This window comes from Mytilus edulis, chromosome 5 (assembly GCF_963676685.1).
Source record: "Mytilus edulis chromosome 5, xbMytEdul2.2, whole genome shotgun sequence".
Lineage (NCBI taxonomy): Eukaryota > Metazoa > Mollusca > Bivalvia > Mytilida > Mytilidae > Mytilus > Mytilus edulis.
The window spans coordinates 41,752,835-41,764,494 of record NC_092348.1 but is presented as its reverse complement, the minus strand read 5'-3'; the positions used below and the strand labels follow the sequence as shown (position 1 = coordinate 41,764,494).

General features: G+C 32.6%; 1 long non-coding RNA gene across 1 annotated transcript; it reads right to left on the bottom strand.

Annotated features, from left to right (window-relative positions):
* Positions 1–6,379: 6,379 nt before the first annotated feature.
* Positions 6,380–10,146, bottom strand: LOC139523701 (uncharacterized). Its single transcript, XR_011664669.1, has 3 exons — positions 10,043–10,146; positions 7,880–8,013; positions 6,380–6,835 (listed from the first exon to the last, which is right to left on the bottom strand). It is a non-coding gene; the product is annotated as an uncharacterized lncRNA (long non-coding RNA).
* Positions 10,147–11,660: the final 1,514 nt, after the last annotated feature.

Genomic DNA, 11,660 nt, shown 5'->3' with positions numbered 1-11,660 from the left:
TTAAGTTATCGATGTCATCAAATTACAATCTTTTAATCGAACCTGCTTCTGTAAACGCTAGTAAAAAGACCTTTACCGGCCGCAATTTTCGTATGGAGCCATCCGTTTTTAGGCTAAATTGTAGATTTTAAATTCGTAATACCGTGCATACATTACTAGGTAAAGAGTGGATCTACGAATCTGCAATAAATAATTAGGTAGAGGGGGTAGTATGATTTTCCTTACAGTCTGTAGTGGGTAATGCTTAGGCTGACATATTATAAATACTTTCTTTACATTAGAAAAAACCTTTACTCAAATGTGAGAGGTTTTTCAGCCAACTACACAAATATAAAGCAATGAATATTGTACATAATTACCAGCTGAACAAGTACTAGTCTTCTTAATCTTTCGTGCACCTGGGTTCAATTGTGAAACTTTATTTGATATTTATCAATAGTGTTATCAACTCTTTACTGATATCGTCTTACTTTTTACATGGCTTTGCGTTAAAACTGAACAGATATATCCTCAGGTTGAAGTATATAAATCGAGATATCGAACATATTCGGCAAAACAAACAGTTACTACAGTGTAAGGTTAGCAGTCAAATCGTTTCTACAAAACGAAGAAATATAATCCTTAACGACAAGATCAATTAATTACTGTTTTATGGCTGACTAGGTACAATCACTTTTTTTTAAAAGACGACATGGTTCATCACTTTTAAAGGCGGTATTGGCAGTCCATTATAGATACTATAACGAAGCGTGTGATAAAATCTCAACCCTATAACCACTTCCCAGGACACAATCAAAATTTGAAGACAAAATAAATCGTTACTAACACATATAACTTCTAAATAAATATATACAAAATCACATATTTACGGAGAGAAATTTAACATAAAGCTACGACAAACAGATATGGTACGATGATATATCGACAACGAAGATTAAGAAGGAATTATGTTAGTTTTGGATCAAAAGTTTTATAGGATTGAATTGGAATGGATATATTTTGTTTTTCAGAAATTTGAATTTGGGGCAAAAATTTAAAGCGTAAATAAAAATGCTGTTATTCAATGCTACTTCGTGTTTTAACACCAATTGTTCTTTGTATCTATATGCTATATCACTCCGCTAGAAAAGAATGTCTGATAGCGCCTCTTCTGTACAGAGTGAACCCAAGGAATGTGCGTTTAGGGGTAACATTGAAATAGAAGGATTAAAATAACCAGCAGAGGGAATGAATTTTATAGAAACTAAATTACGTATTTTTGAAAAAGGCTTACCTCGATGGGGTTCTAAAAGAACCCGATTTAAATTTAATAAAATGAAACAGATCACAAGTGATGTTAAAAAATTAGGGGTGTGAAATGATTATGCAAAAGATTCCGATGATATTTGAAGAAAATAATCGATCAAGTTGAAATTTGTATCCACGTATGGAGTAAGAACCTAAAGAAACGTAACACCGAAAATATATTTAAATGGCTAATGGGTTGAGATGATCTAGAAGTTCTAAAATGCCAATATAATTCAATAATCAGTCTCTGGACTGATAGGGATATTATGTTTACAAAAGTAAATGATGCTAGTTTACGAACTTAGTTAATCATTCATAGGCTAAATTTGAAATGTATGGCACTATATCCATAAACAGTTGAATATATGCCTCAACAATTCTTTAGGTTAATCTAGAGTTTTGCTTTTTCTTTTGTGTGACGACCTTATATCTATGCGTCTGTCTGTCCCTCTGGTATCTTTCGCCCCTCTATTATAGCTTGCTTTGTGATATGAGTTTTGCTTTTTGTTTAAGACCATTAATTTTGTCGACGACGAGTGCGTTAATTTAACTGAGTCCGATTAAATTGATTGCAAATATGATACTGGTTATCGTAATGATGATCTTTTGTATTGTGAATATCCACATACTACTTCCGACGAGAAATATTCTGACACTCGAACAGACATCAAGTGTTTATCAACTTTTAAATCCAAAAAAAGAGGGTGTCAATTTATTTTTACAAATTATGAAAATAAAAAGTTGAGAAAGACGTTCAGTAATTCCGCAATCAACCAATATTTTCAGATCCATCCTTTATAAGTTCTGCAACATCATAATGATTATGATTCTATTAATGTATTGTCTTACAAATTCTGGGATGTTTCCAGAGACATTTTTGTTGAAAACATCACAACTATAAAAAATAATGAATCTGTATCGAAACACAACTAATTCTCCGTAGTATGGTTAGTAGTCTATGTAGTCGAATTATTATATATCTAGTCTGAAACACAGAAGCTCGAGGAATTTGCGCTCGACTTCAATCATATTGACTATGAATTTCAGTTTAACTGCAAAAGGTTAGAATACTACGGCTTCTTCTGCACATAAAAACAGCCAAAACAAAGAACAATAGTGTTGAAAGTGACGGTAAGCACCAATTAATAAATGTAACGATCTTTGTAGATGTTTGTAGGCTAAAGATTGCTTATCAGCTTTTCTGAAATCGTAAGCATGCTTTATCTACCGGTATTATTTTCAGTTAAACAGACATTTGTATTGTAACAATTGATAAGACAACTGAACACATAAGTTTTCTTAAGTTTTGTTTGTTATACAGGGTTAGAACGAGGACATAACTTGTATTTATGTTATACATGTTATCATCATCAAGAGAAAAGATTAAAAAGTGGAATGACGTAGGATCTGCAGGTCAAGGTTGACCGTTTTGGGCATTCTTATTACAAAAAAATACATTATTCTTTGTGTATGCAGTTGTCAATATGGACAGGTAAGAGGTGGGCGACATTTGAGTCAAGCGTTGGATTTAGCTAGACATTAAAGATAAAGGCAGTATTATATCCTAAAGTAATGTTAACTGTTAACAGTTTACAGAAGGTAATCACGAATGTATTCTATATGTTCAAATGCCCCCTCATTCTCCAGAAGAAAATGCAATCATGTTCGTACATAATGAGGGATAAATGTGTCTTAATAAAAAAAAACTCGACGACCAGACCTGCTCAACATACAAAAATACAGATTGAATATTTAGGACAACTCACGATCAGGAGGATGGGGATTTTGGAAGATATAGCATGTTTAGAAGAGAGGCAATATGACTGAGATGAATCGAATTGTACCTTCGAGTAAAGGACTTTTCAAAGGTTTTTTTCAATTAAAAATTTATGCTAAATATTGTTTTCGCTATTGGAATTTTCTGAAATGTGTTTATTTGTTTATTGTTTTAAACAACTTGTAGTGAAAACTATAAGTTCATGCTATTGGAAAAATTATCAATTTATATATAATTCTTATGAATTACAATGAACTGTGTTTTCAGAAACACCCCTTGTAAAAACTCTGTCGTTAAATGCATTGTTATCCGTAACAATAGATCTATTAAAATTGAGATATAACAATAGAACTCAGGTGTAATCTATAATATATGATATTACTTAATCTGATAAGAAAAGTCTCTTGAAGGGCTACGCAGCCGTGCATTTATTCAGTATACCCAATAAGTTATATACTTGGTTCGAATTACCTCTTTTTTTCTTAGCCATGGCGTTGTCAGTTTTGGCAACTATCAATTGAACAATAAAAGAGGGACAAAAGATACCAAAGGGACAGTCAAACTCATAAATCTAAAACAAACTGACAACGCCATGGCTAAAAAAGAAAAAGACAAACAGAAAAACAATAGTACACATGACACAACATAGAAAACTAAAAAATAAACAACACGAACCCGACTAAAAACTAGGGGTGATCTCAGGTGCTTCGGAAGGGTAAGCAGATCCTGTTCCACATGTGGCACCCGTCGTGTTGCTTATGTGATTACAAATCCGGTAAATAGTCTAATTCGGTAGGTCACATTCATGAAAGGGAAGGGGATTGTAGTTACGACGTAAGGAACATATCCGATATCATTTGTGAAACGGTTATTCCATAACGGTCAACCAACTCGTGATGGCGTCCGTAAAATTTACGAAGGGAGGATTTCAACTTCACCATTTGGAACTTGGTTTAATAGCTTCCTTGTGAGCAGTAACCCTCTATCAAGAAAATCATGATAGGAAATGCAAGCACGGGAATATCGTATCAATTGGGAGATATATACCCCGTATGCAGGTGCTGCTGGAATGTTGCTACTTAGAAATAGAAAGTTCACAATTGGAAAGCTGAAATCATCTCTTTTGTCGTAAAGTTTTGTTTTCAACCGACCCTCATTGTCAATTTCTAGATGTAAGTCAAGATATGAAGCCGACTTAACTGTATCTGTAGTATCCTTTATCTCCAATTCGATGGGATAGCTGCGTTCCACATAATCACCAAATTTTTTTATTGTTTAGTGAAAGAACGTCATCTATATAGCGGAAAGTAGAGTTAAAGGATATTGCTAACTTCTTATCTTTCTTCCTAAGAAGTTCCTGCATGAAGTCAGCCTCATAATAATAAAGAAACAAGTCAGCAAGTAGAGGGGGACAATTTGTTCCCATTGGGATGCCGACAGTCTGTTGAAAAACACGTCCTCCGAACGTTACAAATATGTTGTCAATCAAGAAATCAAGTATCTTGATAATAATAAAATGTTCGAATGTTTAATATCTATAGATTGTTTTATTTTAGTCTCACTGACCCATACTTCATAACATAATTCATATCCGTCTTAGATATATGAGTTTGTAAGTCCCTTTCGTATCTTTTGTCTCCCTTATGTACACATCATCGCCCATTTTTATTTTATTTCGAAAAGAGTGTTTGAACATATGCGGTTTGACGGATATGTTAGAGTCTCGGTGGATGAGTGGTCTACGTAGTTACTACTGTTATCCCTAGCCAGTCAACACGGGGGTTGTGAGTTCTAATCCCGCTCGTGTGAGTGCCCTCGACTCCAATCTTAATTGACTAGGATTGTCAGTTTTCCTATCTAAGGTCTGGTTTTTTTCGGGCACTCCGGCTTCCTTCATTAATAAATACTGGTCTCGACCAAATAATCTAAATGCGTTAAAGGGGCGTTAAAACACCAAAATCAATCAATCAATTTAAATGTTGGATTTATCGAATATGTATTTTTTATTTTTGCCAAGCAAGAAACAAAACATTCCATAACACATTTGCAAGTAATGTATATAATTGTCGTATGACATCCTACAAATGTAGGTGAGATGCAGCTATCAGTTAATAAATTAAATTTTTAAATGTTCAAATCTATATGATGTGTATTTTTTTTTAATTGACCTATTCCTTACGTTTTAATTCATATCGTATTTGATATACAATCATCTCCATGTTGAAGTCCTGATACAATATATGATATAATAAATATAAACATCCGTCGAATTTTATCTTGTTTTAAGTATAAGGTACATTCAAAACTAAAAGAGGGGCGCAAGATACCAGAGGAACAGCCAATCACATAAATCGCAAATAAACTGACAAAAAAATAAAATGAAAAAGACAAACAGACAAAAAATAGTACACAAGCAACAAAATAACAAAAAACCTTAAGACTGAGCAACACGAACCCCACCAAAAACTGGGGAGGATATCAGGTGCTCCGGAAAGGTAAGCCGGTCCTACTCCACGTGTGGCACCCGTGGTATTACTCATGTTATTACAAACCCGGTATATAGTCTCATTCGGTAGGTCACATTAATGAAAAGATAAGGGGATTGCAATCACGACGTAAGAAACATATTCGATATCATCTGAGAACAGTCAACCAACTCGTGATGGCATAAAATTAACTAACGAAGGGGTGATGTCACTTTCACCATTTAGAACTCTTGGTTTATTAACTTCCTTGTAAGCAGCAACCCTCTATCAAGGAAACCATGATAGGAAATACAAGCAATGGAATATCATACCAATTGGGAGATATATACACCGCATGCAGGCGTTGCTTGAATGTTGCTGCATAGAAAATGAAAGTTCACAATTTGGAAGCTGAAATCATCTCGTGTGTCGTTAAGTATTGTTTTCAACCGACCTTCATTATCAATTTGTAGTTATTAATCAAGATATTAGGCAGACTTATATGTATCTGCTGTATTCTTTGTCTAGAGTTCGATGGGATAGATGCATTCAACATGTACACCAAATTCTGAACTATTTAGTAAGAAAAACTCATCTATATAGCGAAAAGTAAAGTTAAAAGATATTGCGAATTTCTTATTTTTCATCCTCAGAAGTTCCTGTATGAATTCAGCCTCATAATAATAAAGAAACAAGTCGGCAAGAACAGGGACAAACATGGTTCCCATCGGAATGCCGACAGTCCGTTTAAAAACACTACATACGAACGTAACAAATACGTTGTCATTCAAAAATCAAAATAAAGGCATATGTTAGCTTATTGCTCATTTAAAAAAGTATAACGATAAAAGAATGGTAAACTTTATTTAAAAGCATTCATTGCTCATTTTTTTTTTATTGTTTTGGCCGAAATGCAACATCTTTAAAAACGTCATATTACATCTGAATCAAGATACCATAACAACAGTGAAAGTGTTGTAAACATCAAAGAGGATCGATGCCTTGTTGGTCATCTTTACCCAAATCATCTCACCTACTGCCAGTTGCATGTAGACAGTTTGGGTTGCCATATCATATTGGTTACCAGTATATAGCCACACATAGATATCGTTATTCTTCATTAGAGTAGTGTGAGCGGTTACAGTGCCTGACATCATGGTAACAGACACCAAGTAACTACCAGCCACAGTAACAGTATATTTTCCAGCATTATAATTACTATTCGGACAAAGAATTCGGTTGTATTGGATTATTGCATCTTTCGCATATGAATTCGGACCACTGGATAGTGTCGCTGTAAATCCCCCTGTAAAAATAACAATACAGGAATTTAAAAATATATAATATTTACATAAACATACACAGTTTATACGTATTGCATGATGAAGATTCATTGCCTAATCTCTTGAACAATTTATTCTGCAGTCAGATGTTTTTTTGTACTTGTTAATGACCACATACTGTTATCTTGATGATATTTATTATATTAAATAAAGGGTGATATTTAAAAAACCTGGCTTCTACTCAGCCATTAAATTGAGCAAATTTTCTTTTTCGTATTTATAGTTCAAGATGTAGCATTTTAGCGTACAGTGTAATAACACATTCATATGAATAGTTGGTACACATATGCAACAATAAGTTTTTACCCTCTGATACACGTATGTATAATTGTTATTCAAATTTGATAGATATTTAAAGAGCTGTATACACTTTATGCATATGCTGTATAGATGTTACAAACTTTGCTAAACAATATTATTAAAATAAAACAATAAGCAAAATATTCTTAGATTTCCTTCCCTTCTAAAAAGTCAAATTAAAACTTGTGTAGAAGGTAAGCATAACATAAAATGATTGGCACTTTCTGTCAGTTTAAGAGATTAGTTAAAATGGAGGAGAAATATACCAAAGGGATATTCAAACTCTAAAGTCGATTCCGATGTCGATAAGACAACGTCATGGCAATTGTACAATATATTGGCCTTTAAAAAGATACATAAAATACCAAATTCAATGTCAATAAAGATTTCAAAATTGTGGCCTGCCACAATATAAAGAAGTTGTAATCAAACGAAAATAAATAAATTTTCAAATGTACGGGATTAAAAGTTTACTTGTATATGTAAATGTCGACAGGAAAATAACATTAATTATTTATATGAATAGAATCGATAGCAATTTAATAAACCAGAATAGTAAATTGAAACAATTAGGTAAATGGGGTTGGATGAACAATCCCTACCATATAGTCCGATTTATCATCTTAATTTTTTTTAACACTATCGTAATTACAATCAATCAATTCAAATAGTGACGTTTTTGTAACTTAAAATCATGATTAGCATACCTCCTGTTGCCGGTCCTGCTCCATTAGTCGGAGGAATCACACCATTAACAATACTTATACAACATATGAAAACAAACAAGATGCAGTTCAAAATATGAGCCATTATCATTGCAATTGACAGTTGGTAAGCGTATCTGCAAAACAAACAAATTATATTATCATCTTCTTCAGTACAAAAATTACCAAGACGAAAGTCAAAGACAAAGTGAAAAGGTTAATTTAACCGAAATAAATCAAACTCTCAAAATTTAATGTGTACGACTGATCTATAACACATGCATTCCAAACAAATTCTAAAGTTAAAAAACAAAAAAACAAAAGGTGTAGGTTTTGCTTGCTGCAAGACCAGATGTCAACTAGTATACATAAAGGGAACGTCTGTATTACAGGAATATGTAATTGTTTGCGATTAATTTAATGTTTTTCATATCTTTTTATTCCGATTTGATAAGGGACTTCCCGTTTTAGATTTTCCTTTGAGCTCGGTATGTTTGTAATATTCTTTTTGATAGCTATGTGCATCAAATACAAAAGGACTTATTATTTTATCCGTTTCATGATCTACCTTGACGGGATTTAGACACATCTTTTTCATTTTGAAGGAAATTGCATCAATCAATTTGGTTGAGAGAAACAATGATTGAAGATGCGCATGACCAGCGTTTTAAGTACAACAGTCTTTAGTGTCCATAAAGTTGCTGGGAAAATTCATTAACATACAAATAACTTGGTATTCCGTATGTTCTATCTCACAATTCACAAAAGTCACAGTAGAGACCAGTGGTGGCTAGAATTGTTAAATCAAGCAAAATGTAAAGGGACACCCAATAAGAAAGCGCTTTAATGCCGTACTGAAGACGTATTGTGGGAAAATCATATCTCTAAACACCAGTTAATCCTACACATATGTAAAGCAAAATATTTGCCAATGCGATATTGGTCCTCAAGTCAAAATTTCATGCTTTTGTATCACAAATCTTGTTCCTATCTATGAAACAATGTCCAGCAAATTTTTCATATACCATCTTTATTCTAAAGATAAATAATATCAAATTTTATCTTGTTACAGGTTATCCAAGGTTGTGTATTGAGGCAATATATCATAGATTAATTATCAGTAAATGTGCTTTGTGAAAGAAGAGTTATAGAAACTACAATTTAGAATTTTCATATATATTTTTATTTTTTTATTTGATTGATGATGACAAAAAAATCCTTAATTAAGTTACAACGCATATACCCATAAAAAGTTTCAATTTCATGTTAGAGGAATCCTCGTGTCTGACATAATTAGATTTATTTATTTCATGGACAATTCTTAACTGTGACTAATTGGAAAGGACAGAATCTCACAGTGAAATGTTGTCATGGACATTAATTTATATAATGATATTGTCCAAAGGGATGTGACAACATTTCATCAACAAGGACACTATTCTATTTGCCATTTTATCCGAAGACAACATTTTAATGAGAACAATATTTTATGTAACTGTTATTAAATAAAGTATCTTGAGTACTTTCTATCAATTTTTGAAATTTGTAGCTTAAACTTGAGTTTACAGTTTTCTAAGGTCTGAATGAATTCAGTTATTTGGGACCAAATCACATGCGTGTGTTAATTTTCAGCTTATAAATACATACTCAATTTATGTAACAATGAATAAACCACATCCTTAACATATGAATTCATGATTGATTTACCAAACAAATAAACCTATGTTATGAAACATTTGCTCTAAAGATTCTGTTGAAATCATAGTATGTTAATGCAGATAGATTATTCACAGTTTTAGTTTTAATCAGGGTGTTTTAACTTCATTATCAACGTATTCCATTCAACTGCATTTAAAGAAGCATTAACAATAAAAATCAATTGAATGAACTACCATAAGTTTACTATTGCATTTCCATTTAAGGCATGAACAACTTTAAAAACATAATTGAAATATGAGTGTGTGTTTTTCTAAAATAATATACAATGTGTGAGAACACTGTCTGTCGATCATAAATACCGTGAGTCTTTAAAGTCTTGTATGTATAAATCAAATATACTTTAAGTATAATTTATATTTAATAATAGTTTAACTCATACCATTTATACCACTTAGCATACCGCACCTTTAATGTTTTGATCGATTCTATTTTAATACTTTCACTTACCTGGTCTTTCCTCAGTTGATAAATCTGCTCCTGCGGTAACTTGTCACGAACAGAACAGAACATTCTGTTTTATAGTCATGTACACAGCTGATGTATTCAGACTGAGCAACATATTGCAATTGCCACGTTGATATCTTAAATGCTTTGCTTGCATATTTTGTGATTTAGTAGGCGGTTTGTAATTGAATGATTTATTGAATAATATTATGATTAGAATCAGGCACATTAATCTTCATATTGCTCATTACATTTGGAGATGACCATATTCGATCATATGTGAGTGTATGGGTCTTGATCTCCACCTTTTTGTTTGTGTTCAATATATTCTATTATCACTGATATCTTCCTTTCAAACTGACCACTCGTACCATGTTGTGAAAACCATCTGATGAGAATAAATATTCGTACACGATAATCTTTTATATATTTACTATATTGTGACATTATATATATATAAAAACATATAGATATATACCGTGATCTGAATTCTATCTGTTTAGCATTGCCTACAAGGTATCTGACATTACATCCCAGCTCCTTTGTTCGAACAGGGGTGATCTGAGCCGGATCACCCCTACCAGATCACCCCAGTTTGAGTTTCTTTGTTATGCATGCTTTCCTTTGTTCTGTAACATTTTGGCGGGTATGTCAAATCCACTATAAAACATATAATTTATTATACGGAAAAGACTATCTATCAAAATTCACGTAGAAAAAATCCAGTGTATATGCAAGGATTCGAACTCAAGACCTTCAGCATATCAAGCCACGACACATACCACTACAGCGGGACGACTGGATACGAACTAACAGTAATTTAACATACTTAAAGGAAGCAAGATCTTTTTATAAGTGGGGCGAGTTGGCAGACCTTTGTTCAGCGGGATTTAAACCTTTTTCGTTAATAAGTGGGTTGTCAGACTAATTGTTCAATTTGATTTTACACTTTTTCAAAAGTAGGACGAGTCGGTTGAACAAGAGTGGGCCGTTTTTATTATAAAGTGGCAATATAGTGTGGGCAGATTGGCAAGTGGGGCGATTTGACATTGTTTATTTTCTACTCATCGTGTTCGGGGGTCATAAAGGGTATACATCATATAGTAATATATAAAGTATATTATAATGGTTGTGTGGCGTTCTTAACTCGATTCTATGAATTGTAGACGGTTTTTCATCTAATTTAAACAGCTGGGATAACTATTAAGTATTATCTTAACCATCATATACATCTAAACATATGTTGCCGTTTTACATACTTTAAAATGTGTATCAATATACACGAAATTTGAAGAAAGTTGTTTTAACATCGACGGTCAAATCACTTGGAAACCTTAAATATAATAAACGACACTAATTAACGTGGAGATAATTTCATAACAATACCTGTTTTATTTGTTTATAATTTTAAATTGTATGTTTTCAATCTTATTATATTAAGCGAACATTGAAAAGATTTCCTTTATGCAAATATAGATTTGCTATTTATACTACATAATCCTTGAATCAGGAGAATCTTTAAAGGATTTTGAAAGGTTTGAAATATCTGTAGACTAGTTATGTTCTAAGGATAAACACAACAATTTCATTGGTGTTCGTCCTAATTTTGGCCTTAAGAAAG